We start from the raw sequence: 27,306 nt of genomic DNA, 5'->3' as shown, positions 1-27,306 counted from the left end.
AGAAATAATAGACACACACAAGATAGTGAAAGCTGGGTCCGGAGGGGTCACCGCCTTCTGGTCCTGCGGTGCCAACAATGCACTGGATATACCAGCATTTATTATTAAGTTTAGTGAGGGCGGGGGTAGGTTAGTGAGGGATTTAGGGTCATTTGATTATGAGGTGAGATGGTCACATGGGGATGAAGTAATTCTTTAACATAACATTTGTATGTAGAAGTACAGTACATTTGTATGTAGAAGTACAGTATACAGAGATAAGAATTTACAATATAGTGTGTGCGTCAGTAATTTCTAACAGAGCCTTAGAACAGAAGCACAGTCTTTCCATAACCTATGATTAGCAAGATATTAATCAGCAGTAACAATTGCAACAAAAGTTGGTTACAAACAATCCATGGAAACAGGATGTGAAGCTAGACAACTGGTTAGACCAGAAATTCTCAGAAGGGAGTATATTTTAACCCTAAAGAGGCCTAGAAGAGCTGCGGCAAGATGACGGTGTTTATAGCCCTATCTTATCCATATGGACAGGCGCCCCCCATGCATCCGTTTATAGGCTTTCCACAAGGGTCGCATTCCATTCCCAGAGCTATAAACATCTGCTTTTCTGGGATAGGAATCTTGGTGATGCGAAACCTCCCTGACTGCACGTCCATTCATAGGCTCTCTGCAGGGGGAAGCACATCACGCGCTGTTGGCTCATTCTGGCAGTACAACCTGGCATTGTCTTTACACAATCCTGCATGCAACTTTGTATTTACAGTAATCAGGAGCATTTCATCTTTTATTCTGTAGCAATAGTTTCAGGAGGTCTCCCTACAAGCAGTCTTTCTCCAGCCAGGATACCATGCAATGTTTTAGGTTTCTTTATTCTTACGTACTATGACATTACAGATCTGTCTTGAAATTTTGGTGTGATTATGCTGACCTACCTTCTGAGAATAAGATGCGATCAGACAGCTGACACTCCCAATACTGGTTCAAAGATCCTGTTCTCTTGGATTCTGAAGATGCTTGCCACTCCTGTGGACTGATGCAGGGTAGAGGCATTATCTTGAGCCTCATAAACTTCCTATTCTCTTCAATACAAAGTAAACAAACAGCTGTCTTTTCTCAAAATTTGTTCAGTACTAGAATGCACGGCATTCTCCCTTCACATAAAACTCAAATCATTCCAGTTTACTTCTGCTTCATCCTCTGGGAAATGGATATAAACATGGGATGGACCTTGGTCATCGACGTGCTCCAGATGTCTCAGTCACAAACGCCTGGGTAAGTGGGCAATTGTAGAGTGGGCCTTCCTCACTTGTAAATGTCACATGAATTCTGTCCCCTCCTTGAGCTGCAGGAACTCGGACCGGATGGTGGCTGGGTTGTTTGCATCTGTCCATACAATTGCTGGGCTTTGGTTGCTCTTCGGAAAAAAAATCTACTGACAGGGTTGTCTCACAGCTCTACCCTTAATCCCCACCTTAGCCCGAACCATAGATCTATCACAAATCCTAGCCTTAGACTTGAATGAACACCAATCTACAATGTTATAAGAATACACAGCACTTAGCATGATGGCTGGCACAATTTCACTTCTAAGATTATTATTTCACCTTTAGCAACTTCCTTTATTTTATCCCAGCCCTCATGGTATTAATCCTGTCTTTAGGTTTAATTTTAAAATCACTTCCATTTGTTGATGCCTAGCGTGTCTCATGTAAGAATTATCTCTCATCTACCTAGCAATCAATTAACGTCCATGATAAATATACACACACACACACACACACATATATGATGGAAGCATAAATATGATGGAGATATAAGACATAAATAATCAATTTCTCCATTTGCTATTTATGTATCTTGTGTCATCTACCTACCTATATCTAATCTAGAGTTTTTCAGTATCAGTATCAGGTGTCAGTACTACTGGCATTTTGAACTGAATAATTCTAGGGGTGGGGGATACCGTCCTGTGAATTTTAGGGTATATAGCAGCATCCTGGGCCTCTATCTACTAGATTTTGGGAGAAATATTCCCCCCCTTCCAAGTTGTGACAATCACAAATATCTCTAAACAATGCCAAATGTCCCTGTGAGGTGGGGAGGGACTGGTCTAATTTATCATCTGTCTATTTATTTTTCCTGGATAAATGTAAAAATGTTCAGAAAGCACAGAGTAGACACTATTATTCCCATTTTGCAGATGAAGAAACTGACACTGAGAGTTTTGGTGACTGGCACATGGTTACATAAGTATTAAGAGATGGCACAGAACTGCAAAAGTAGATTTGCCTTATTAAAAAAAAATCCATGTTCTTTCTATGATACTAGGCTATTTTAAATAATGCTATATTTTATCCTCAATGCCATCATTCTCCTTTATTCTCAATTTAAAATCATCCTCACACTTAATTCTGACTCTCAAAAAACATATGTCTTCCAGCCAAAACATATGTAAATGTATTTAAACCCCAAACCTTCTTTGTAAAAAAATTTATTTTAGATTTGGAAGCACACATGCAGGTTACATGATATATTGCACAATGGTGGAGTTTGAGCTTTAAGTACTCATCACTCAAATAGGGACTATTTTATAAAATTCTATCATCCACTCAAGACTTAACCCTATTTCCAATCCCAATTCTTACTGACACAATTGCTTTCTCAATCTTGTTTCCTATGATCCCAGACAATGAGGATGTTAGCTGAGAAGAGGGAGTTCTGAAATGCCAGTTAACCCAGCAGAAGTTGATAAGCTCACTCACAGCCAGGGACATGGTTTCCCAGGTATACAGTTCCATTGTAAAGGAGGCGATGGGTTTCTTCTCCTCTGCCGACCCACTGAGTAAGTATGCATATAGACGCTGGCCTGCCACAAACCCCCTGAAGTTGGGTTATCTGGAAATTCTAATAATAGAATGTATCTATTTTCACTTTCCCATGATGGGCTGGAGCTTATAAATTTAACTTCTGAGAAACTGAGCGCTATGGTCTGAGTGTGTCCCCCAAATTTTGTATATGGAAACTCAACTGCCAGTGTGGTAGCATTAAGAGGCGGGCCTTTAGGAGGCAGTGAAATCATGAGAGCAGAACTCCAAGATAGGATTAGGGCCCTTATAAAGGAGACTGAAGGAGTGGGTTCATCTTCTTCTATTTCTTCTATCACATGAGGACATGGTGCTCAAGGCCCCATCTTGGAAGCAGAGTCCTGGCCCTCACCAGACATGAAACCTGTCAGCACCTTGATCTTCAACTTAGTCATAGAAATAAATAAGACATTTCTATTATTCCATTTTTTCTATTATTGCTGTGTTAGAAATAAGTGCATTTAGATTATTATAAATTACCCAGTCTTGGGTATTTTGTTACAGTGGCACATCCAGATTAAGACACTCAACACATGAAAAAAGGGACTTTTAACTGATCCGTTGGCTTCTCAGAGTCTGACATTCTGATTCAGCTTTTACACAGTAATTTTGATTTCTGCTCCAATACCCTGATGTCCATTAGATGGCTGACAGCTTCAGGTCTTCATGTCCCGAATTCAAACAGGGGGAGACATTGTTTTATAGCGATTAACAGTGATGCTTTGAAGGGATGGCAACAAGCTGAAAAAAAAAATTAATTGAAAATTTAACCTTTAAATAAAAATACTCAGACCTTAGGCTTCCATTTGTAAGCAGCTTATGCTGTCTGTGCACAACCTGTTGTATTATTTAAGTATTTTCTAGACCATTTCTGATTAATACAGCAGTGCTATTTTCCAGTCCAGTCTCCTTAATAAATATATGTGTCAAATATCTGTTTCCTCCCCCGAATGCAAAGACTTTTAATTCCCCTTGTTTGCATGTGCTAACTGGTTGCATAACGAGATTAACAGCTCTGTCTTTTTTTCCTGCTGCAGATTTTATAAGAAAAGCCAGTGGGCTCCCAGACAAAGTTAAAAAGGTACCTTCTTTAATTTTGCATATTGTTAGCTGCAATCCGGTTGCTAATGTTTGTTTTATTTCCATCTGTCAAAAGCAATGCCAAAATACGTTGTGTTTGCCTTGAGTTGGCTCAATTAATCCTCCGCTGGAAACAGTTCTGTCGTTTCATGTTTGGTTAAGGACCTGATTCAGTAGCTCTCAAACTGAGAGCTCATCTCTGCCAACGGCAGCCAGTGTATGTTTTACTACAAATTTATAGGGAATATCCACTTGACAAAGACAAAAGAGAAAGGTGGGGTGGAGCCCTTAGAGGAATGTCGATTTGGGGCCAGTCCCGTGTCTGCCTTGGGTACAGATAACACCATCCTGGGCTTGGCCCTGTTGACTTGCTCTTGCGGCACTAAAAGAACAGCTAGGCTGGGCGAGGGGGCTCACGCCTGTAATCCCAGCACTTTGGCAGGCCGACGTGGGCAGATCACCTGAGGTCAGCAATTTGAGACCAGCCTGGCCAACATGGTGAAACCCAATCTGTACTAAAAATACAAAAATTAGCCAGGCGTGGTGGTGCATTCCTGTAATCCCAGCTACTCAGGGGGCTGAGGCAGGAGAATTGCTTGAACCGGGGAGGCGGAGGTTGCATTGAGCTGAGATCGCGCCGTTGCACTCCAGCCTGAGCAACAAGAGCGAAACTCTGTCTGAAAAAACAAACAAACAAACAGACAAACAAACAACTAATGGGTTACCCTGGGTGAGTGACTTTGAAAGGTCTCAGTGTGGGGCAGACCCCAAGAAGTGCAGCCTCTGTGTAAGTCTAATGATGGTGGATTAATTTCTTAGGGCTGCAATAACAAAATACCACAGACTGGGTGGCTTAAACAGCAGATTTATTTTCTCAAAGTGCTGGAGGCAGGAAGTTTGAGATCAAGGCGTCAGCAATGCTGGTTTCTTCTGAGGCCTCTCCCCTCGGCGTGTAGATGGCTTCCTTCTCCCTGTGTCCTCATATGGTCTTCCTTCTGCACTATCTGTGTCCAAATTTCCTCTTCTTACAGAAACATCAGTCATATCGGATTAGGGCCCAGCCATATGGCCTCATTTTACCTTAATTACCTCTTTAAAGGCCTTATCTCCAAATACAGTTATCCTCTGAGGTACTGGGGGTTAGGGCTTCAGCATAGGAATTTTGGGAGGACACAACTCAGCTCATAACAGATGGTAGCCAAAATAACATAATATAAAATAAATGCATAATGAGATATGAAGGGAAAGATCTCAGAACAAAAAATGTAAAAGCAGCCACTCTGTAGTTTTCCCTATATATATAACCTCTGATTCTTATTGCTTCTCCTCTTTTTCTCTTCGAATAAAAGCTCTATTGCCATCTTTATGGAGCTAACATATTTGGCAGAATGTAGGCTTTTGAATTAGTATGTTCTGAGTTCAAATCCTGAATTGACCTCTCATTAGCTGTATGGCTAAGGGCAAGTCATTTAAATTCTGTCTCATGTTCCTCGTTCTTACAATGACTTTAGTAACAACTACCCCAGCTGATTTTGTTTTGTAGGGATCAGGTACTATATGTGGGAGCCAGTGGCATACGAGAGTTGGATAAATGGAAGTGGTCTGTCCTGAATGAAGGCCATAGTGGGTGTGTTGTCTACAGAGAAGGTGAAAGTAATAACACAACTGACTTTTACAATGATGTCAGTGATGAAATACTCCTTGTCAGAGCAGGTGGCTCTCACTGCCAGCACCTCCTCCCTTGCGTGGAACTACAGAACACACCATATTGTGTTCTCTCTTTCTCGCTTTCTTTCTGTTTCCCTGTCTCTCTTTCTACCACTGTCTGTCTCTCTTTCTCTCTTTCTTCCTCTCTCGTCCACTCTCTTTCTCTTCCTGTCTCCTTTCTTCCCCTCCATCTCTGTCGTGCACACAGTCACACATACTCACGTTTGTATCTTGAATTTAGTCATTCTCAAAAAAGCCAAAAAGGTATTTCACATGGCTGCACATCTTTTTTCTTTATTCATTTTTTCCCAGAAATTGCCAAACTTCACATAAATCATATATGATTGAGAATAATCATCATTTATTTTTGTTTTGGAAAGAGGAGACCTAGTGGTCTCTGGTTAGAGCCTTCCTCTTCTATCCCAAATGTCCTCAATCTCTCCAGCCAGCTCCTAGGCCCAAAAAGCATTCTTACCATGAGTTAGGAATCAAAATGTGCAACAACTAGTAACAGGAAAAGCATGCTTGACTGGGCTCATAGTTTTTATTATTCCCCACTCCTTTCTGAAGTGGTACTCAATCCCTGGCATCTTTATATAAAGTAGCTGCCTATATAACTAGGTAGCTATACTTTATAAGTAACTACTTTATATAAACAGAAGAATAGAAAGTTGGTTAGTTGCGCTAAAAACAAAAACAAGAAGAGCAACAAGAAACAGAACTCTGAATGGCACATTTCCTTTCTCAATGGGAAACATCTGTTTTTATGCATTATCAAAAAGTCTAAACCCTGGGCCTGAATCATTAAACTTTTCCAGAGAAATATTTCACCTTGGGATTTTGCAAAGTAACTTTCTCATTCTAGATCTCTGGTGATGGAAGAAATAGATGATGGTGTATGCATTGTGTGAGGTGTCATACAGCTATTTAAATGATGGCTTATCATGGTCATGTAATATGGAGATATTTGCAAGCTATATCACATTAAGTGAAAAAATGCAAAATGTTATATGTTATAAACCTCATATTAATATGTTTCAAAAATAAAAAGGCTTTCCTAATTATGTCTAATAATGTTTAAAATTTAGCACTCTCATCCCAGAATGCGTATGCAAAGAGGCCTCTTCTGTGAGGTGGGTGGTAGGTCTTTTATCTACTCTGTCCTTGTTGGGTCTCAGAATCCCATTGGTTTAGGCTTGATTCGGATATCTGTAATTAACAGAACAGGTGGCATGTGAGCTGTGAGTGAAAGGTAGGATCTAATTTGGGATTTAATGAAGGTAATCAAAAGATGGGGTTAGTATGGTTGAACCTAATCTGAAATGACAACTTTATATATAGAGAGATTTTTTTAAACAGTTGGCTTACCCATAATTTATGTAACCTTTGAATATTACAAAGCAGAACTATAATGACAGCCTCCACTTTTTTCTAACTTGGACATGGTAAAATGTTCAGCTTATAGAGGATTGTTTGTTTTCACTTAGGTGGGTGTGTGTTTTTTTGTTGTTGTTTTGGGTTTTTTTTTTTTTTTTTTTTTTTTGCCAGCCAAGTTCTTTCTATACAATTCTGGATGCATATAGATTTGCCACGATAACAATTCCATGGGTCAGGCCCATGATTGTGAGCTGCAGGATTTTCTAGGTTTCTGTTCCTAGAAATTGTTTAATTTTAAAAATGTGAATGATTGAGTTGTTATAAAGTCATGTTTAAAGGGCATTCTGCTTTCCCCCAACATGTTCCACCACACCTCTCTGGTTTGCTGTGAGCTGTTCATTCTTATTTCTGTCCCCTTGAATGGTTGGAATGTTTCTTTGATTGCCTTTGGGTGTGGTGCTGTGAAGGGTTTTTAGGAGGAAGTGATTATTTTTCAAAATGGGAAGTTAACAAAGAATAAAAGTAAAAAGTAATGTCTTAGCAGCAGAACTACAAATTCCACTCCTTTTCCAAAGAAGAGGAAGAGGAAGAAGGAAGAAAGAAGAAGAGGAGGAGGAGGAGAAGAAGAAGAAGAAGAGAAGGAAGAAGAAGAGGAGGAGGAGGAGAAGAAGAAGAAGAGCAGCAGGAAGAGGAGGAGGAAGATGAAGAGGAGGAAGAGGAGGAGGAGGAGGAGGCAGTAGTGGCTAGGCGAGGTGGCTTATGCCTATAATCCCAGCACTTTGGGAGGCCAAGGCAGGAGGAAGAGCACAGGAGTTTGAGACCAGCCTGGACAACATGGTGAGAACCCCATCTCTAGAAAAATAAATACAAAAAATAGCTGTGTGTGGTGGTGTGCACCTGTAGTCCCAGCTACTTGGGAAGAGGCTTGAACCTGGGAGGTTGAGGATGCAGTGAGTTGTGACTGTGCTACTGCACTCCAGTCTGAGTTAGAGTGAAATCCCATCTCAAAAAAAAAAAAAAAAAAAGAAAAGAAAGAAAGAAAGAAAAAAGAAAAACAATAGACGACAGAACAATATTTTTCACTCATGAGAGAATGTAGGATGAAAATGTGTTCCCCTCTTCATCTCATACCCATACATGCACACACATAGACTGTCACACTGTCTTCATCTGTCCCAGAGACTTGGGTTTTATACCAATCATAAAAGTAGTTAGTTATTTATTTAAAGCATCTCTTGTTCTTGAAAGGGGCAGTTGACTCCTGCATCTTGTTCTGTCTCGCTGACATTCACTCATAGGAAATAAAAGCATGCAGTGAGAGTGGGGAGGACCCCCTGTATCTCCAAGGCCAGAACTCATAACAGGGAGAGGGCTGTGTTGGGGCTGGGACAGGAAGGTCCCTGGAAACAGTGCATACAACAAAGGCTATTTCTATGTTAACATTGAGTCATTGGTTTAAAGTGTCAGAGAACTAAACAGATAGATAGGAGATGATTCCCACCTTGCTCTAGCAGTGCCTGAGCAGAGGCACCTGTTACAACAATTTCATGTATTATCACCTGGGAGTGTCTATCAAAAAATAGAAGTCAATGGGGGTGACTGGGAAATACTATAGAACAAAAATAAAAACAACATTACACTGAAAATGATTTATTGTGTACGTTGGGTGTGGGAAGAGCATGTAGAATGCTTGGTAAGATACCAAAAGTTGAGGCCCTAAAACACTGTTTAAAAACCATTTTGAAAACAACAGCCACAGCACAGATGGATATAAAAAAATAACTGGAGCTGCCTGGTACAAAAAAAGGTTGCACGAAACTTACTATTCGGCCATAGGAGGCAAAACGCTAACTGTCCACAGTTAAGACAGAAATGATCAGAAAGTTAAATCAAAGCTGAGTAGGATAAACTTGAAAACGTGTCCCCAGATTCCTGCCTTCCTTCCTTCCTTCCTTTCTTCTTTCTCTCCTTCATTCTTTTCTGTCGTACTAAAAGAAATATTTATTGAGCATCAGACATCAGAGGAATACAAAGTAAAAGATGATAAAAGGAATAGGGAGATGGAGAACTGATACAATATACATAAATTGTAGATGTTTCTAAAGATTAAAAGACAGCGAGTGAAAGAAAACAATCATCAACTGTATAATTAGATACAATTTTCTGAAGCTGAAAAGATCTAAATATGGAGATCAAAAATTCCTACCGTATTTTAAGAAAAGATAAGGAAAAAAGGATTCACACCTAGAAGAAAGTAGTAAATGCCAGAAAATGGGGCAACTTGTACAGTATTTTCAGGGAAAAGTGTGCAACCCAAGAACATTGTCATCAGCAAAATGGCCACTCGTGGGTAAAGGTTAAAAAAAAAAAAGCAAATAAAGGACACGAAAACAAAATAAAACAAAAAAATACTTAAACTCTTATTTGAGGGAGAAAGAACTTGAATGTGATCTACATACTCCTAGGACTGACTGGGATGAATGACTCAAGAATGGGGGAAACCATGGTATTGAAAGTGATTTTGAGAAAACAATTGATCTTAAGTCAAAAACTGTAAATACTCTTCCAGTTTGAATGCAAATGTCAATATAATTCTCAAGAGATAGTTCTCAATTATGCAGTGCTAATAGAATAGAGAATGGGTTTAGAGAGAGGCATGAAAAACATAAACACAATAAATTGCTCATCTTATAAAGGGGAGGAGAGTTGACATCAAATCTTGAAAACCAGAGAAAAAGCGATTCAAAGATGTAAAATGAAGCCAAAGTAAAATTTTGAAAAGATTCCTTCCCAACTACTGGGAAAAAAATGAGCAAAAGCAAAATGCAGACCAAATAATAAATAAACAAAATATTTAAGAGAAGAAATAGCAAATCAGTATGCAAAGCAGATATGAAACAAGATGGTCAAGTCGGTAATAATGTTAGCTAACCCCCGCCTGTCAGTTACTGCATACCAAGAGATTTGCTCTAAGCACTTTATGCACACTCTATTGCTTCATGTAATCTTATTTTACAGATGAGGACATTGAGGTACAGAGATTTTAAGTACATGCAAAGAGCTTAGAGCACATCTCTTCACATATAGCATTGATGCCTGACACCTCCCATGGCACTGTAGACAAGGTCCCTGTCTAAGCCTGCCTTGGCAGAGAGGATAACACCTAAAATCTATAATATGGGTTTCTCCACTTTTCTGCAATTTTATTCCCCATACAACACAACTCTGATATCACTCTACTGTTATTTTGAGCGTACGGGAGAAAATGGCAGTGGGTATCTATCAGGTACACATGGAAAAGTACCTGATACTATCACTACTGTAAACATCTAGATTTTACCTAGTAGTTACATCTTATTTACCTGTCTTGTTTTACTTGTATTCTGAGTACCAAAACTGACTCTCTAGCCTAGAGGCTTGGTTTAGCCAAGGCACGTAGCCAGGAGTGAGATGAGGCCAGGGGCTCACAATTCACACCTCTGCCTCCCCGAGGAAACCACACAGAGATGGTGCAGTGTCTGCCAACAAAAGGTTTCCACTGGGCACTTTTCAGATAATTTTTAAAGATTCTGTATAATTAATGATATTTCCCAACAATCAAAAAGGCCAAATTTTTCTTATTGTGTTCAACACTACATCTCTACCTCAATGTCATAAATGCCACACAAAACGAAAAGACAGTTGAAAAACTGGTTAAAAATATTAACGGGGAAATGAAAGCAGGGCTGGCAACGTTAGTTCAGACAAATTTTACTCCAGACCAAATACTATTAAAGGAGACAAAGAGTGCCACTTTACAATCCACAGTGAAGATAAAATGTCATGAAAATTTATTTGCTGAATAACATAACATCAAAATATATAAAGCTAAAAATGTTAGAAATAAAGTGGGAAATTTATAGAAACACGTTTGCTTTGGGAGAAAGTAACACACCTCTCTTACTCTTGGCAGTTAAAATAGACTAAAATACATAAATGTATCATACCTACATTTAAATAAAATAATTAATAAGAATATGAATATTTTAAAATAAAATATGTTCTTTAAGCTTTCATGAACGATATAAAAATTTTTCCCTTATTCTAGGCCACAAAAATAAGCCCAATAAAGTTTTATTTTTTTCTTCTTTTAAGTATATATTTTATTTTTAAACTTTTATTTTATTTTATTTCAAATAGCTTTTGGGGAACAGGTAGTTTTTGGGTACATAGATATAAGTTCTTTAGTGGTGATTTCTGAGATTTTGGCGTACAGGTCACCTGAGCAGTGTATACTGTACCCAACGTGTAGTCTTCTATCCCTCAGCCCCTCCTACCCTTCCCCCCTTAGTACCCAAAATCCAGTACATAATTTTTATGAGTTTGCATTCTCATAGCTTGGCTTCTATTTATAATTGAGAACGTACAACATTTGGTTTTCCATTCCTGTGTCACTTCATGTACAATAATGATCTCCAGTTAAAAAAAAAAAAAAAGAAAAATGGTCTCCAACTCCATCTAAGTTGCTGCAAATACCATTATTTCATTCCTTTTTATGGCTGAGTAGTATTCCGTGGTGTATATATACCGCATTTTCTTTATGCATTCGTTGATTGATGGGCATTTAGGTTGGTTTCATATTTTTGCAATTGCAAGTTAGCACAATGAAGTTTTAAATCTTTTAAAATAAAGACTATAAGACAAACTCTTCAAATTTAATGTCAATTAAATACAAATTAAGAATCCAAGTAAAAACAAATAATAATGTAAATTAAAATTTCTAAATAATTAGAATAATAGGCTCTAAATTACTGATTATTTAGAAATAAACCTAAGAAAATTTCATCATAAACTTATGTTATACTGACAAAGCTATATTCCTAGGCAAGCACATAACAGTAAGTCAATTCTTTATTAAACAAGAAATAATAATAACACTAAATTATTCAATCCATTTAAGATACTAGACTGAGACTCCAAACCTGGGGAACTAGGTAAATGCAAATTATGAAGATAAGAACAGAAATAAATTGAAATAGAAAATAATTAGAAAATGGAATAGATAAATTATTCCAGGAAGTTATGTCCAAACTAACCCCTCCCCATGTCTCAAAAGTAGATAAAGTAGATCAACTAGATCAACTTCTGGTAATCTAATAAAAAAAAAAAAAGAGGGAATCACCATTTACCCTTAAGAAAAATGAGAAATAAGAGAGACCAAATAATTCCAGATTTACAGATAATTTATAAAGAAGATAATATAGTTACAATGGCCAACTCTAGGTTAATACATTGACAAAATCATTGATAGAGTTAATTATTTAAGGGAGAAATAGAAATAATTGAAATGGACTCAAAACAATGCAAAGCAAAACAACTAATTAATTGAACAGACCAGTAACCACAGAAGAAAATTAAAATGTACTGTCTCATATGGCAGGCAATTTCATTGAAAGGTTATCTTAAGCTATTGAAAATCAGATACTTTCTATAATTAATACATTCTTCCAGGTACGTGAAATATGAATAAGTTAGTAATACCACAGACTATTTATGTCTGATATGCCTTTGAAGATGCAAAAAGACAAACTAGGAAAGCAGCATAAAGTTAAGACAAGAGCGTAGGACCTTGTGCTGCCAGGTTGATGGAATGGATTGAGAAGCATGTTCTCAAAACCAGACAGGCCATATAGCTTAGCAAACCTAGAGGAAAAACAGTCTCTGCATTTAACAAGCACCCTGTTTCTTTCTCTTTTACGCACAGGGCTTCATGTGCTCATGTATATGTACGTGTGCATGAATATATACATTTTCATATTCTCTCTCCATCTTTCTCTCGTGTGCACATGCCTGCGTGTGCGTGCGTGCGTGCGCGCGCACACACACACACAACTGAGAAGTTCACCGTCTAACCTTAACTCGAAGTCCCTGTAGTTTCAGCTGATGAGAATAATAGGTAACCATCCACAAACACTGTGAGAAATTCATGAGAAACCCAACAGTTCCAGAGCCCTGCTCATTGCTTGGGTTTCAATTAACTTTCTTATTTACTACTTACTTCCAAAGGTGTGCAAATAATAACCCAGAGAGATGCGGAAATAAAAGTAATGGCAAAAGGTGTTTTATTCTGGATTATTTTCTTGCATGAAAAGAAATGGCAGATAATCCATTCATTGGAGCAGGAGAAGCTTAAACCCAAGCCCGTCGGGTGAAAAACTGTGACCAGTATTCCAGGGAAACTGGGTGATGACTACGGACGGACACTATTTATCCTGGCTCTTACAAAGCACAGAGCTTAGTTTTATTCCTTGTAATTTTGAATGAGTTAAATACATAACTCAATAGCACCAAAATGGGAATCTGTACTTAATAGAAAAACAAAACAAAACAAACCATTGCTCTGGAGATTTAAAGAAAAAATTAAAGTTCTGGAAATTATATTTTCTAAATATAAGACTTCCCACTTGCATGTCAAAAACAGTTTGAAACAAAATCATGGGTGGTACAGGAGAGGCAAGAAACTAAGGTGAATGCAGAGATACAAAGAGAGCCTGTTGGGATAAGAACAGAAGATAAGAGTTTTCAAAAAGTCATGGTGAAATTTCAGATTTGCATTAGAGGTAACAAAGAATAGAACCAATATCACAGAAACTGGAATTGATATGGAGGGGGGGAATATGATAAAGACATATTGTAGTCTTCTATACTTTCTTACTAGAGGATCTGGAACATATTCATTTTATTCTTTTTTTGGTAATTTGGGATTCTCCTTTTAATTTCCAATTTTTCACTCTTCTCCAATGTATAGGAAAGCAATATGTTTCTTTGGAAATTTGGAACATATTTATTTTATTTTTGATAATTTGGGATTCTTGTTTTAATTTCCCATTTTTTACCCTGCTCCAATATATAGGAAAGGAATATATTTCTTTAGAAACTTCGGAGTATATGTAGACTTTTGCTTCTTTGCATAAGTGCTCCAGCCTGCTGCACAGTTTTTGAGTCATTCTTAAAAATTCTCTTACCTACTCTCACCTACTCTCCTAACCCCCATAATTTCTTTCTGAGCTAGGTCTGCCCCTCTTTTTTCCCTTCAAGCTTTACCCACTAAATGTACATCTTCTAGTCAGCTATGCACTAGAAAAGCAACCAACTAATTTTATTTGATGTATGTGAAAAATAATTGCCAACAGACACTGAATCTTTAAAATGATGCTGCATAAGGCCATGAACAATTTTTCTTTGAGAGTCAGTTAAGAGACATTATGATCCTCATTTTAACTCCTCCCCTGATTTTTCTTGATTTCTCCATCATGATGCCCTCTCCTTCTACACAGTAGATTGATTTAGTTATTTAGGTGTTCCTGTGTGTAAAATCATCTTAATGAGTATTGACTGAGGCACATGTTTGCTTGAGAGCTTTGCAGGTGTTCTGTAGAATACCAATACGGTAAGGCCATTGAGTTTCTTTTGGAATGGTTCACAAAGATAGGGGTGACTGTTGTTGTGACAGCCCTAGTAACTAATGTCTCAGTTTGTAGGAATAGTTGGAAGGACTAGATATTAAAGTAGTGACGTGGGAGGAGTTTTCCCTAATCCTCCTCACAGGGCACGGGACAGGGGTGTGGCTGGGTTATCGGGTGCCCCGCTGCTCAAACCCCTAGGGGGAGCATGCAGATGGGCAGATCATGGGGAATGTGGGCTGCAACCCCACAGCAGTGTCTACAGTTAAGTGTTTACAGCTCCCAAAGCCCCACTGGGCATGTGTTACAGTGTGCTCTTTCAGTTTTGCCATCTGTAAGCGGTTTGTGTAAATCAGTTAAATTAGACCCTCTGCCTTATCGCAAGGACAGAGGGCTTTCTGTACCCGGGGTGCTTGCCCTGGTGTACTGGAAAAACCGGATCACATGTGGGCACGGAGAATAAGTGCAATGTTTCATTGAATGGTGGAAGTAGCTCTCAGCAGATGGATGGGGAGCCAGAAGGGGGATGGAATGGGAAGGTGGCCTTCCCCTGGAGTCAGGCCGCTCAGCAGCCAGACTCTCTTCTGACCATCCCCAGCTGAATTTACTTGGCATTCATGTTGTTCCACCATCGATGGCCAGCTGGCATATGTCTGTGTGTTCTTCTGCTGGTGTGTTCCTCTTGATGCCCAGCCACTTGTGTGTGTCCAATTAAGGTCTTGGGCTTATATGGGCACAGGATGGGGGATGTGGTGGGTCAAAAGGCAACTTTTTGGGTGCAAAAACAGAAATGCTCATCCTCATGTAGGTCCGTGGGCACAGGCCTGAGGGTGGAGCCCTCGCCAAGGACCCCACCCTTCTCTACCCAGCACTTCCCTGCCCCGCCTCCCATATCAGTAGGACATTTTAAAAAACATTCCTGGAAGCTGAAATGACCCCTCCAACCCAAGTCCTAATTGTTCTTGAATCCAGGGAAAACCTGGGCTTACTGCCTTCCAAGCTTCCTTTGCTTCAGCCAAAAGCAGTTTTAGGGATGCTGGTGGCACATCACTTTTCAGTTGTTACCATGCCTTGAAATGTAGTTTATATAGAATAGCCACAGTGGGAAGAGGAGTAGGAGGACTTCTGCAGAGGACATGTTGGTTACTGCAGTGGAACAGCCTCCTGAAGCCAGGCTGCTTGATTCTGTTTATGTGGGGGACTTCCCAACTGTGTTTTAATCGGCTTGCTCTCTAAAACTGCACAGTGTGGGCTGAGGATCTGCTTGTGGGATAATCACTTGCTCTCTGACAACCCAAGAATTGGCTCGTCCCTTTATGGACAGTTTTTTTTTGGTAGCTCAAATTCAGATGCATGAGAGTTATACGTTTTAAATAAAATAGCCTGATCTATTGAATAGCAGGAGAGACTGAAGTTGCTCCTGGACTCATGCATTTTATTGCTTTGATTTAGTGGCTTATTGGGTAGTAGGGTATCATTGGGGTCATTGACTTTCTTTGCACAATGAAGAAAGAGGAGAAGGAGGAGGAGGAGGAAAGAGAGGAGAAAAAGAAAGACGATGAGAAGGAGGAGAGACAGTGCAAGAGGAGGAGGAAAGGGAAGGGGTGGAGAAGTGGGAGGAGGAATAGGAGAGGGATAAGGAGGAGGAGAGGGAGCAGGGGGAGGAGGAGAGGGAGGGAGATGGGGGGAAAAAAAAGAACCAAAATACATGCATTACTTCTTTCTTGAGAGAAATTTGGATATAAGGTTCCACCATGATTCAGCATCTGCCCTAAGTAAAAGAGAAAAAGCTTTTGTTTTCATGCCTCAGCCAAAGACTGAAGAGAAAATAAAACAAAACAGACAGACACATAAACATAACTAGTTAGTTTGTCTCTCTGGGGACTGAGAGATGGAAAGTCAACTTAACTCTGAGCCATGAATCCTGGCTCAAGGGATATCGTGCACGGAGTTCGGATTTTAAATTAGTGGGGAGTTTGGAGAGCTTTGCATTCAACTCCCAACTCCATGAGAAAGACACATTGAAGAAACCCTTTGACAAATAACTCACTCTTTGCATGAATTTGTCTCAATCTGACACAGAGCAGGGAGTCAAAATTCACTGTCTCACTCAGGTCTACTTTGTTTTTCTCCACTCTCTCAGCTGCCACATGAACAACGTGGGTTATGTTCTAGCTTCTCTTTCCCCTAGTTTGTAGTTCCCTTTCCCACTGCAGAGAGAAGGCTGGGACAATGACTTTAGATAATGCATCCAACCTGAGTGCACTTTGGGAGTGGAAAGGCTTTCGAAGTGAAATTGCTTGCAAGGTGCTCCAAGACTAAGGCCAAGCAAACCCACTCGATAACATCAAGTTGAGAAAGACGTGGGAAAACCAGTCTGGCTCTAGTGGGAAGTGGATGGCACACTCAAATTGTACACCTGGAGGAATGTTTATAAAACAGCGAGTAGGGTGTAGGGCACTCACAAGGGGCAGTGCCGCACCCAGAGACTAGGAATAGTGGAGGAGGCATTATTATGTCTAGGCCAATAAGGGCAGAGAGAAGCAGGTCACAAGCACCTGGAAGGAGAGAATGGTGCTGGAAGGAGAGGGATGCCATGGCAGGAGTCCTGTCAGGTTTTAGCCAGCACACAGAAACCTGCAGGGAAGAAGTTGAGGGCTAAGTACCCTGATCTCATTCTTCTTCCTCTCTAGAGTCTCTGGCTGGAGCTCTGCATTGGCCACATGCAAAGAGATATGATGAGCCAAGGGAGTCCTTTGATGCAGTCCATGCAGGTCAAGCTTCCAGAATAGAGGCAGGAGAGAGGAGAGCGAGGGGTGGACTTGGGCAGGGGCATGAAGTGATGAACAGCTCTAAGGAAGAGGACTGTGAAAGTCTGGAGAAGCCCTGACTTTGACCCAACTGCTATCTCTCTTGCATCATTGTGCCTATAAGTTACAGGGATGGTAAGGAGAAAGAGGGGGGAACAGAGAATTCCCTTTCCTATTTTATCCATTAGCCAAAGAGGGAAAACAAGGGTTGGCCCCAGTACCATGCAGCCTGCCCTGGGACAAGACACCAATCCCCAAGAGGAAGTACTTTCTGGGTACACACCAATCCACTGACTAACAGATGTGGCAGACTCAGTAAAGCACAGATGCACTTTTTACAGGACCACTGATAGCATGTTCCCCTCACTGGGGTAAAAGAGTAGCAGCAACTCATGAAACCCCATCTGGTTATGGTGCACATACCAGAAAACATCGTGATCTCTTCCATCATTTGGTGTTAGTGGTGACTGTTTTCAAATGGAAGCAATCTGTCTTTCCCATGTCTGGGAACACTGGCTATTAACTATGGGGAAACTGTCTCCAACAGTAGGTCAATCAATTACTGCATTTTAAAGCAGCTTCTTGAAAAACAACAATTTCCCTGCATTTCTGTGTGTGTCTTCTCCATGCCTTATCTATTTAAAATCACTGTTATTCTTGGCAGATATGGAGACTTTATTATTTCTGAGAGCTTTATAGGAAATCATATTCCTTTTTTAAATGTATGCAGGGATAGAATTAGATTTTAATTATCACTGGCACCTTTTCACTAATAGATATAGACTTGAAAAGACAGAAAACGTGAAGAATTTATAGTGAGAGTTAATAAATACTCAGAAAAATGACTTAGCCAAACACATCTTCAAGTCAAAATGCTATCTGATCAGAAAAAAAAAGATAGGATCCAAATGCAAAATTGGCTATTTCTGTTTACTTATTAATATTCTTCATACTTTCCTGATGTAATGGGCTGGGACTTCCATAAGCTTTTCCCTGGATGAGAAAAATCAAAGAGGATGTTTTCAGCTGTTCTTTAACCTTCACATTGGCATCAGCTGCATTATCTTTTACTCGGTTGGACTCTGCTAGTTGGGCTCTCCTATTCGGTTTCCCAAGAAGCTACAGAAAAAGCTTGACCGACTTTTGTCCAAAGGGCAGTGAGCAATAATTCATTGTCATATATTATCTGGTTGTGGGAGCTAGCTAAATCTGGGTTCAGAGACAAAACAGAAGTTGGGCATTTTACACTGACCTTGCCAGCCTATCTTGAAAGTGTCTAATTTTAAGCAATTCTTATAGGTATTGACCAGGGCTCCTCAACCTTGGCAGTTTTAACATTTGGGGCTGAATAACTGTTGTGAGGAGCTGTCTGGTGCATTGTAGAATGTTTAACAGCATCCCTGGCCTCTACCCACTAGATGCCAGTAGTACCCCTCTCTCTTCAGTTGTGATGTTTAAAAATGTCTCCAGATTTTGCTAAATGTCCCTTGGGGGGCAAAATCACCATTAATTAGGAACCACTAGTATAAACACAACTGCTTATGATTATAAAATTAGATAGATGGATAGATGATAAATAGGAAGGTATGGTAAGTAGGTAGATAAATTATAGATAAATATACATGGGCACCTGTACATAGCTCAACAATATGAGGGTTGTGGTTTTGGAAAGACCATGTGATGTACCTTCAAGCACATCTGGATTTCAGACTGGGCTCTGTCCAAAACAAGCTCTGGGATACTTCCTTATCTACAGAGCCTAGCAATGTTGACCTCATAAGATTTTGGTGAAGACTTGGTGAGCAAATTCTTGCAAAGGGCTCTCCACCGAGCTTGGTGCAGAGCAGGTGCTCTAGGAAAGCCATTTTTTTCCCACATGCAGAAGCTGTTAGTGCCAAATAGATAGACTGATAGTGGCACTAGAAACAAAAGTCATTCCATTCAGCTGGGCGCAGTAGCTCATTCCTGTAATCTCAGCACTTTGGAAGGCTGAGGTGCGTGGATCATCTGAGGTCAGGAGTTTGAGACCAGCCTGGCCAACTTGGTGAAACCCCATCTCTATCAAAAATATAAAAAATTAGCCAGGTGTGGTGGTGTGTGCCCTCCTACCTACACAGGAGGCTGAGGCAGGAGAATTGCTTGAACTTGGGAGACAGAGGTTGCAGTGAGCTGAGATCATGCCACAGCACTCCAGCCTGGGTGACAGAGTGAGACTCCATCTCAAAAAAATAAAAGTTATAAGTTATTTCATACATTGACAGATGTTTCTACCCTCTTTTCCCTGTGTCAGCTGAAAGAGATGTCTGTCTTTGTTTCATACCATGTACTTGTTCATCATTTCACATAAAATTGCTTTTATTTAAAAATTAAGGGGCCGGGCCTGGTGGTTCATGCCTGTAATCCCAGCACTTTGGGAGGCTGAGGCGTGCGGATCACCTGAGGTCAGGAGTTCAAGACCAGCCTGGACAACATGGCGAAAACCCATCTGTACTAAAAATACAAAAATTAGCCAGGCATGGTGGCAGGTGCCTGTAATCCCAGCTACTCAGGAGGCTGAGGCAGGAGAATCACTTGAACCTGGGAGGTGGAAGTTGTAGTGAGCTTTGATCATGCCATTGCACTCCAGCGTGGGGGACAAGAGCAAAACTCTGTCTCCAAAAGAAAAGAAAAGAAAAAATTAAGTATGTAAGAAACATATACACACAGTCTCATTGTAAAACTTCAAACACTACAGATAAATCTTGGATCTGCCTTGACTGACATGGTTTGGCTCTGTGTCCCTACCCAAATCTCATCTCGAATTGTAATTCCCATAAATCTCCATGTGTCAAGGAAGGGACCTGGTTGGAGGTGAATGAATCATGGGGGCAGTTTCCTCCATGCTGTTCTCATGAGAGTGAGTGAGATCTGATGATTTTATAAGTGGCAGTTCCCCCTGCTTGCTCTGTCTTTCCTGCTGCTTGTGGCTTGTGAAGAAGGTACTTGCTTCTTCTTCACCTTCTGTCATGATTGTAAGTTTCCTGAGGCTTCCCCAGCCATGCAGAACTGTGAGTCAATTAAACCTCTTTCAGTTATAAATTACCCAGTCTCAAGTACTACTTTATAGGAGTGTGAAAATGGACTAATACATTGACCTTCTATGCCAAGTCTGCCCCTATCCCCAGAGACACCTGCTGACATCAGTTTGAGATATTTCCTCTCAGATCTTTCCTCTTGTTTTTATGTAATTATCATTTTGTGTGGATAAACATACATGTTTTGGCTTTATACATGATGATGTGTTACCTTTTTATGGCATATACTGTTAGTGCATACAGACCTAGATCATTGTTTTTTTGTTTTTGTTTTTGTTTCTGAGATGAAGTTTCACTTTTGTTGTCCAGGCAGGAGTGCAATGGCTTGATCTCGGCTTACTGCAAACTCCGCCTCCCGGGTTCAAGCAATTCTCCTGCTTCAGCCTCCTGAGTAGCTGGGATTACACATGCCCATCACCATACCTGGCTAGTTTTTGTATTTTTAGTAGAGACGGGGTTTCATCATGTTGGTCAGGCTGGTCTCGAACTCCTGACCTTAGGTGATCCACCTGTCTCGGCCTCCCAAAGTGCTGGGATTACAAGTGTGAGCCACCACACCCTACCAGATCAACTTTTTTCTTTTTTTGAGACAGAGTCTCACTCTGTTGCCCAGGCTAGAGTGCAGTAATACGATCTCAGCTCACTGCAAGCTCGGCCTCCTGGGCTCCCGCCATTCTCCTGCCTCAGCCTCCTGAGTAGCTGGGACTACAGGTGCCTGCCACTATGCCCGGCTAATTTTTTGTATTTTTAGTAGAGACGGGGTCAGATCAATATTTTTAATGGCTACTTGGCATTCCACAGTATGAGGACTTTGGTTATTTCAAAGCTGGGGTTATTGCAAACAATATTGCAGTGAACAGCCTTACATCTCACCATGCATTTATCTGCAATAGATAGTAAGAAATGAAATTGCTGGAACAGAGGGTATGCACATTTTAAATTTTAGTAGAAAATACCAGGTTGCTCTCCAATGTGGCCAGAACACTTTACATTATTACAAAATTCTGTAACATCAAATTTAAAATTTCTTGCAATCTGATGAAAAGCAAAAAAAAAAAAAAAAAAAAATAGATATCTTGCTTTAATTTGCATTCTACTGACACTGTCAAGATGAGTATATTTTCTTATATTTATTGACCTTCTTTCATTTTCTTCTGAGATTTGCTAGTTCCTTTCTTATACCTCTTCCAGTATTGGGCATTTGTCTTCCCCTTATTGATTTGTATGATTTTTAAATATGTTCTGCATATTAATTCTGTGCCAGTTTTACACATTGCATAAGAAGAAACTTGAAGATGCCACAAAGTAAGCATTTCAAAGGGCATCAGGTTAAATATCTGCTGTCTGAGATAATTAGTGAGCTTTTCCAAGCTGTACTTCCTGTCTCCTTGTCTCTGCTTTCCCCATTAGAGAGCTGGGCATCTACTCCCAATTACACTTTTGACATTAGCTGAAGTTGTCTCCCTGTAAACTCCTGGGTCTCCAGCACTTCAGACAGGACTCCTCCTCCTCCCTGTATCTAGGCTCAGAGGCCATGGCCTATGTCCGCTCAAGAGAAGTACAACAGTGCCTTATTTCGTCATATTCCTATTGCCCCATAAAAGCCCCTCATTCCTCACAGCAGCATCCCCAAGTGCTCAATACAAAACACTGTTTCCATGGAATATTAATAAATTTTGTGTGCAAACCAGACTTATGACGTCAGTTAGCCAGACACTTGGTTGAACCAAATCTTTTCTTATTACAGCTTATTTCTTTTTATTTCAGAGATTTTGTTATGCCACCCTGCATGGTGACCTTCCAAGAGAGGATTGAGTTAGCAGCATTTTTCCAAACACACTTGATGAGACAAGGCTTTTTCCCTAGAGCATCTCTTTAGACCACCACACCATGGAAGATGGTGCATGCAACAGTGATGCAGTTTGTCAGCTGTCTCATGCTCTCCCTGGAATGGGTTTTTTTGGGGGACCACTCTGTGTCTTATTTCCCTCATGCTCTGGGCATATCCCCCACATATAGGGCATTAGGGCATTGCAAGTGGTGGAAGCTCCATGATAACTGCTAAATGGCGAATACTGGACAACCAACCTACTCATCCTCCGTAGGTAGTGGACTGCCCACTCTACAGTGGAAATAATAATACCTGATTTTCAGGAACTTTGACGAAAACTGAATGAGATAATGGATGTGCTAGCATAGATAAGATGCCTACAAATTAAAACAATATTAATTTATGGTTTGAGTCTTGGTACAGTGTAAAGTATCTGAGAAAACCAAAACTTCCTGTGTTTTCTGATGCTCTAATTCATTCATTTGTTAGGGAGATAGGTAAGACTTGAGATGGGAATATTTTTGGAGGAAGAAATACAGCGGCTCTCTTCCATTTAGTTGGCATGGCGGCTCACACCTGAAGTCCCATCTACTCTAGAGGCTGAGGTCGGAGGATCACATGAACCCAGGAGTTTAAGGCTGTAGTGAACAATGATTATACATGTAAATAGCCACTGTGCTTTAGCCCCGGTGACAGAGCAAAACCCTGTTTCTCTAAAAAAAACCAAAAAACAAAACAAAACAAAACAACAAACAAACAATAATAAATAAATGCACATATATAGTAGCAGCCTTCTTCCTTCATGATTGCTTTCTCCGGGCTTCTTGTCAGTTCTCAGTCCTGTGGGAGGACCTGTGGGTGGCACCCTGGCCTCGCTTCTCCCTGGCAGGAGCAGTTTCTTCATGCACAATTGATTGCACTTTGCAGTTTTTCCAACACTTGCAGAACTGGTCCCATCCCACCCCCTCCAGATGCCTGCTGGAGCTGGTGGGCATTTCTTCCTCAGAAGTCTGAGTCCCAGCTCCATGGGGCCATTCCCTGAGAGTGTCATAATTCCAACCTCTCCTCTTTGTTTTCCCAACCCTAGGAGCAGTAGCTGTTTCTTGCAGTTGATTGAACTATGATACCGCGGGGTTCTCTTTTTACCCTTTTCCAATGATCTGGTTATCAACTTTATTTCTAGTGAACAATTCTTCATATTAAATTCTCCCTGTTCAAATAACTGGGTTGGTTTCTGTCTTCTGAGTGAACCCTGACTGATTAAGGAATGAAAGGAGAATGGATGTAAGACAGGAAGGAGTGAATTAGAAGGGAGGACTGACACAGTTGATCTTCTAAATCCATGTCTGATGTTCATTTCTGAAACTCTCAGCTGCCAGCCAGTTAAGGGCTCAGCTGACTTGCACCAGGTCTTTTGATAGAAATCTGAACATTCAGTGTGTGAGGCCTCCCCCCAAGCACAGTAACCCATTTACCACAGATTAGTTTATTAATCATTATGTGTCTCTTTTGTTTTCTTATGGGATTGGCTGCTCAAATGTGTTTTTCTTTAAGGTGATGGAAAGTTATCAGTAATTCATTAAAGTGTTCTGGTGATGTTGATTGCTGTTATAATGATTACTACATTGTTGTATTATGTTATAGGTATTAACATTGTCTCTTTATGGGAAACCGTTAATGAGCTACACACACTTCTGGAAGACACCAAGCCCATGAGTTTGGTATTTGGGGCCTGCTTGTTTCGTGAGCTTAGATGGGGACAAAGGACTTTCCTAGTCTAGGGCTCAAGAGTGTGTGCTCTGAAATCAGACAGCTGCACTCCTGACCATTTGGCTGTTGTCCCACATGATCCTCATCCAAGTGCCTGCCAGTGGGTTTATGAAGGTCCTCATCCCAAACTGGAAGCATCATGAATGCAGGAATGTTTGGCCATTGCATTCACTAGAGTATCCCCAACACCTACAACCTAGCAGATAGGCAGCCATGTTTTCTCTCATTGGAAGGGAATTAATTCTGCTGGAAATGAAGGCCCTGATAATACCTGCAACCTACCAAAGCTTACATAGCCTGGAAATGGCAGAGCAGGAGCCCAGCTCCAGCTTACCTGGTTCTGCAACCTGATTTGTACACACTTATCCATGTGACTGGCCCAGCTCTCCCATCAGGGGCAGGCTGGGTGTCACTCAATGTCCAGAATGCACATGGACCTGGGTGCTGAGGGACCACCCTTCTCTTCCTTTGCTCTTCTGTTCTCCTTCCTCTTCCTCTCTCTCTCAGACTTTTCCATCGCCTCATTAAAATGCAATTGCGTGATTCATCAACACTATTGGAGAAAGCTGTTAGATAAAATAAAGGGGGAGAAATTAGTATTTGCAAAGACAAGTAGTATTGAGCTTTCTACCTCATCAAAGGGCTAAATGCATACGTGTTAGCTGTATCACTCTGACTGCTAGAAATCCCCTGAGTGTGGGTTTGGTTTTTCTTTTTCTTTAATGTTTCCCTCTTTCTCTCCTCAGTCTCTTATATGATCCGTGATCTTTACATTTTGCCCACAGTCATGAAAGCTAATGGCATCATTTTCATGCATGGACATGGGCCTACCAGCTGACAGTGGTTAGCAATTCTTATTACAAATATATCTTCTAATTCCCGAGCTGGAATTGTAAAGCTTTTCTATAGTGACACTGAACCAAAATATCGAGATTGCTGAAGCCTTTAAAGAAAGCAGCGGCAAAAGGTTGTGGAATGCCTTTTAAGTAATGCCGCAGCGAGGCTCTCTGGAATACAGATGGGATGCCTGCCTGAGTCTTCCTGTCACCTCGGATCACCCGGGAATGCAGACTCCAAACTCCCAATGGCTTTAGCAGAAATTGAGCAGAGATAAAGAGAGAGAGGGGGTAAAAGAGAGAGAGAGAGGGGTCTCTTTTAAGAAGTAACTTCTGCATGGTTTTGATGGCTGCCACTATCTGAACACAGAGAAGCCTCTTTGCTTTGGAAATGGAAATGATAAACCAGAATATGTATGTCAGACACAACCTGTAGGCCTCTCTCAAAAGCATTCTCCTCCCGTTCCCTAGCCCCATTCACTTTGGCTCATTCTTGAAGACACAGTTGAAGAGCTTGCTGCCTGTATTCCTAATAAGGGCAAACTTTCCCCTCATCCTTCCAGCCCTGGGCTGGGGAAGTTTACCCTCTTTGGGTTTCCAGTGACACCCATCCTGTACTTCTCTCTATCACAGAAAAGTAAATGTGGAAAAGTGGGCAACATCCTGGCTTTGAAGTTGGTCTGGGCGTTCATCTTGAGTACATGACTTATGATTTAGGACAAGACATTTCAGTTCTCAAAGGCTTAATTATTTCACCTGTCAAGTGGACTTAACCATACTCGCTTCATGGAATTGTTTTATGGGTTAAATGAGGTAATGTCAGCATCAGAATGAAAGACAGGTGCTGTTTTTCTTTTTGCGGCTTTGCTGTATGCAATTTTTGGTGGCTTTCTTCCCTAGAAGATGGGGCTCCTTGAGGAGCCAGCTGGATCCACAGCTCCAGTGTTGCTGCCAGGACTCTGTCTTTCTTCTGGACTCCTGGCTCTGCCAGCCCCTGTGTGCTGGCTTTCTGCTTCAGGCAGGCTCTCTCTCAGTGGTTAGAAAGAAAGAAGTTGGCAATTCCAAAGCAGAATCACATCCTCATAGCTTAGCATTCCAGTGGGAGCAGCTGGAAGGGTACTGACGATTCTTTCTCCCCTGCTAAGGCTTCCTTGAGCCTTAGTCTCCAGGGAGGCTCTTTAGCATGCCTGGGTCACATTTCTACCTGTGGATCATGTAAGGGAGATGGTATAGTATTAATACCTGCCAGAGCATCAACTTCCATTGCCTCTCATCCTAGCTTTCTGGAGTGAGGGTGGACAGTGGAGGTGCTTATTCTCCCAGGACCACATGAGATGGGGCAGGGACAGTTTTATCCGATGGAAAGGGACTGTTGGCACCAGGAGAAAGGGGAGGATCTGTGAGAAGTCAAAACCAAGAGATGTGTATTGTAAGTCCAGACACTTATTAATAAATGAATTAATCAGCAAACAAATGAAATATAGTGGTTTTATGCAAAAAGCCTTGGCTTGGGAATTAGGAGAACTAAGTTCAAGTTGCAATGTGTCTATTCAGTTGGGTTACTTTGTTCTTGTCACCTTGCCTCTCTGGGCCTGGTGTCCTGGGCTATAGAATTTTCTGGTTGGATTAGAAGATCTCCAAGGTCCCATTCCAACTTTACATGTGTATTATCTCATGTTACTGCTCATTAAGAGAGAATTTTAAGTTAATTGAAACAGGGCTGTTTTGGCAGGTTCTGGAGAAACCATATAGATATCTATAGGTTAAACAGAAGGGAGGGTAATGGCAGGCTGTCCCTGGCTAAGGGAAAATGAAAAATAAGTAAGACTGGTTGCCCTACTTGGGTCAGTGCTGTGCTTTCTTCAGGGAAGACTACAGACAGGAATGAACATTCTGCGAGCTGCCCACCAAGGGTCAGCTTGTCCGGCAGGAAGGACGAGCTGGAGCCATGTGGATGCGGGTAGGTGGGGAAACCATCCCCACAGGCTTGACAAGAATTGCATGCTGGGTTCTGGACAGATATATAGTTATAATTAAGCATTCATCAGACTGCTCTCTGGCCCACTTCCTTGTTGCTAAAGTTCAGGCAGCACCAGATACTGACCATTTCCATCCTCGTTTCTAGAGACAGAATTTCTGACATCGAAATCATAAGGCTTCTGTTTAAGAATTGCTTGGGATGTTTTACAGACCCCGAATTCCAGCAACCAGTTTGAAGACCCCCATAGAGGAACAGGATGAGTATGAGAACACGGCTTTTTCTCTCCATTCCATGACTTCACGCTTCACCCTGCGCTCTTCAACCAATCGATAATCGCCACACTTTGGCCCGCTCCAAAACCCTTAAAAACCCTAGCCCCAAACTCCTTGGGGAGATATATTTGAGGTTCCCTCCCATCTCCTTGTTCAGTGACCCTCTGATTAAACCTCTGACTCTGCTGCATCCCAGTGTCTCAGCGTATTGACTCACTGTGTGCTTTGGGCAGCGGACTTACTATGCCTACACATTCAT

At 40.9% G+C, this 27,306-nt stretch overlaps 1 long non-coding RNA gene across 1 annotated transcript; it reads left to right on the top strand.

The window, feature by feature from the left end:
* On the top strand, positions 1 to 27,306 carry LOC129050829 (uncharacterized). The gene is made up of 4 exons (XR_008514656.1): positions 1 to 1,275; positions 2,690 to 2,845; positions 3,905 to 3,948; positions 26,985 to 27,306. It is a non-coding gene; the product is annotated as an uncharacterized LOC129050829 (long non-coding RNA).

The sequence above is a fragment of the Pongo abelii genome, chromosome 18, assembly GCF_028885655.2.
Source record: "Pongo abelii isolate AG06213 chromosome 18, NHGRI_mPonAbe1-v2.0_pri, whole genome shotgun sequence".
Lineage (NCBI taxonomy): Eukaryota > Metazoa > Chordata > Mammalia > Primates > Hominidae > Pongo > Pongo abelii.
This window is presented reverse-complemented; position numbering and strand designations above follow the sequence as displayed.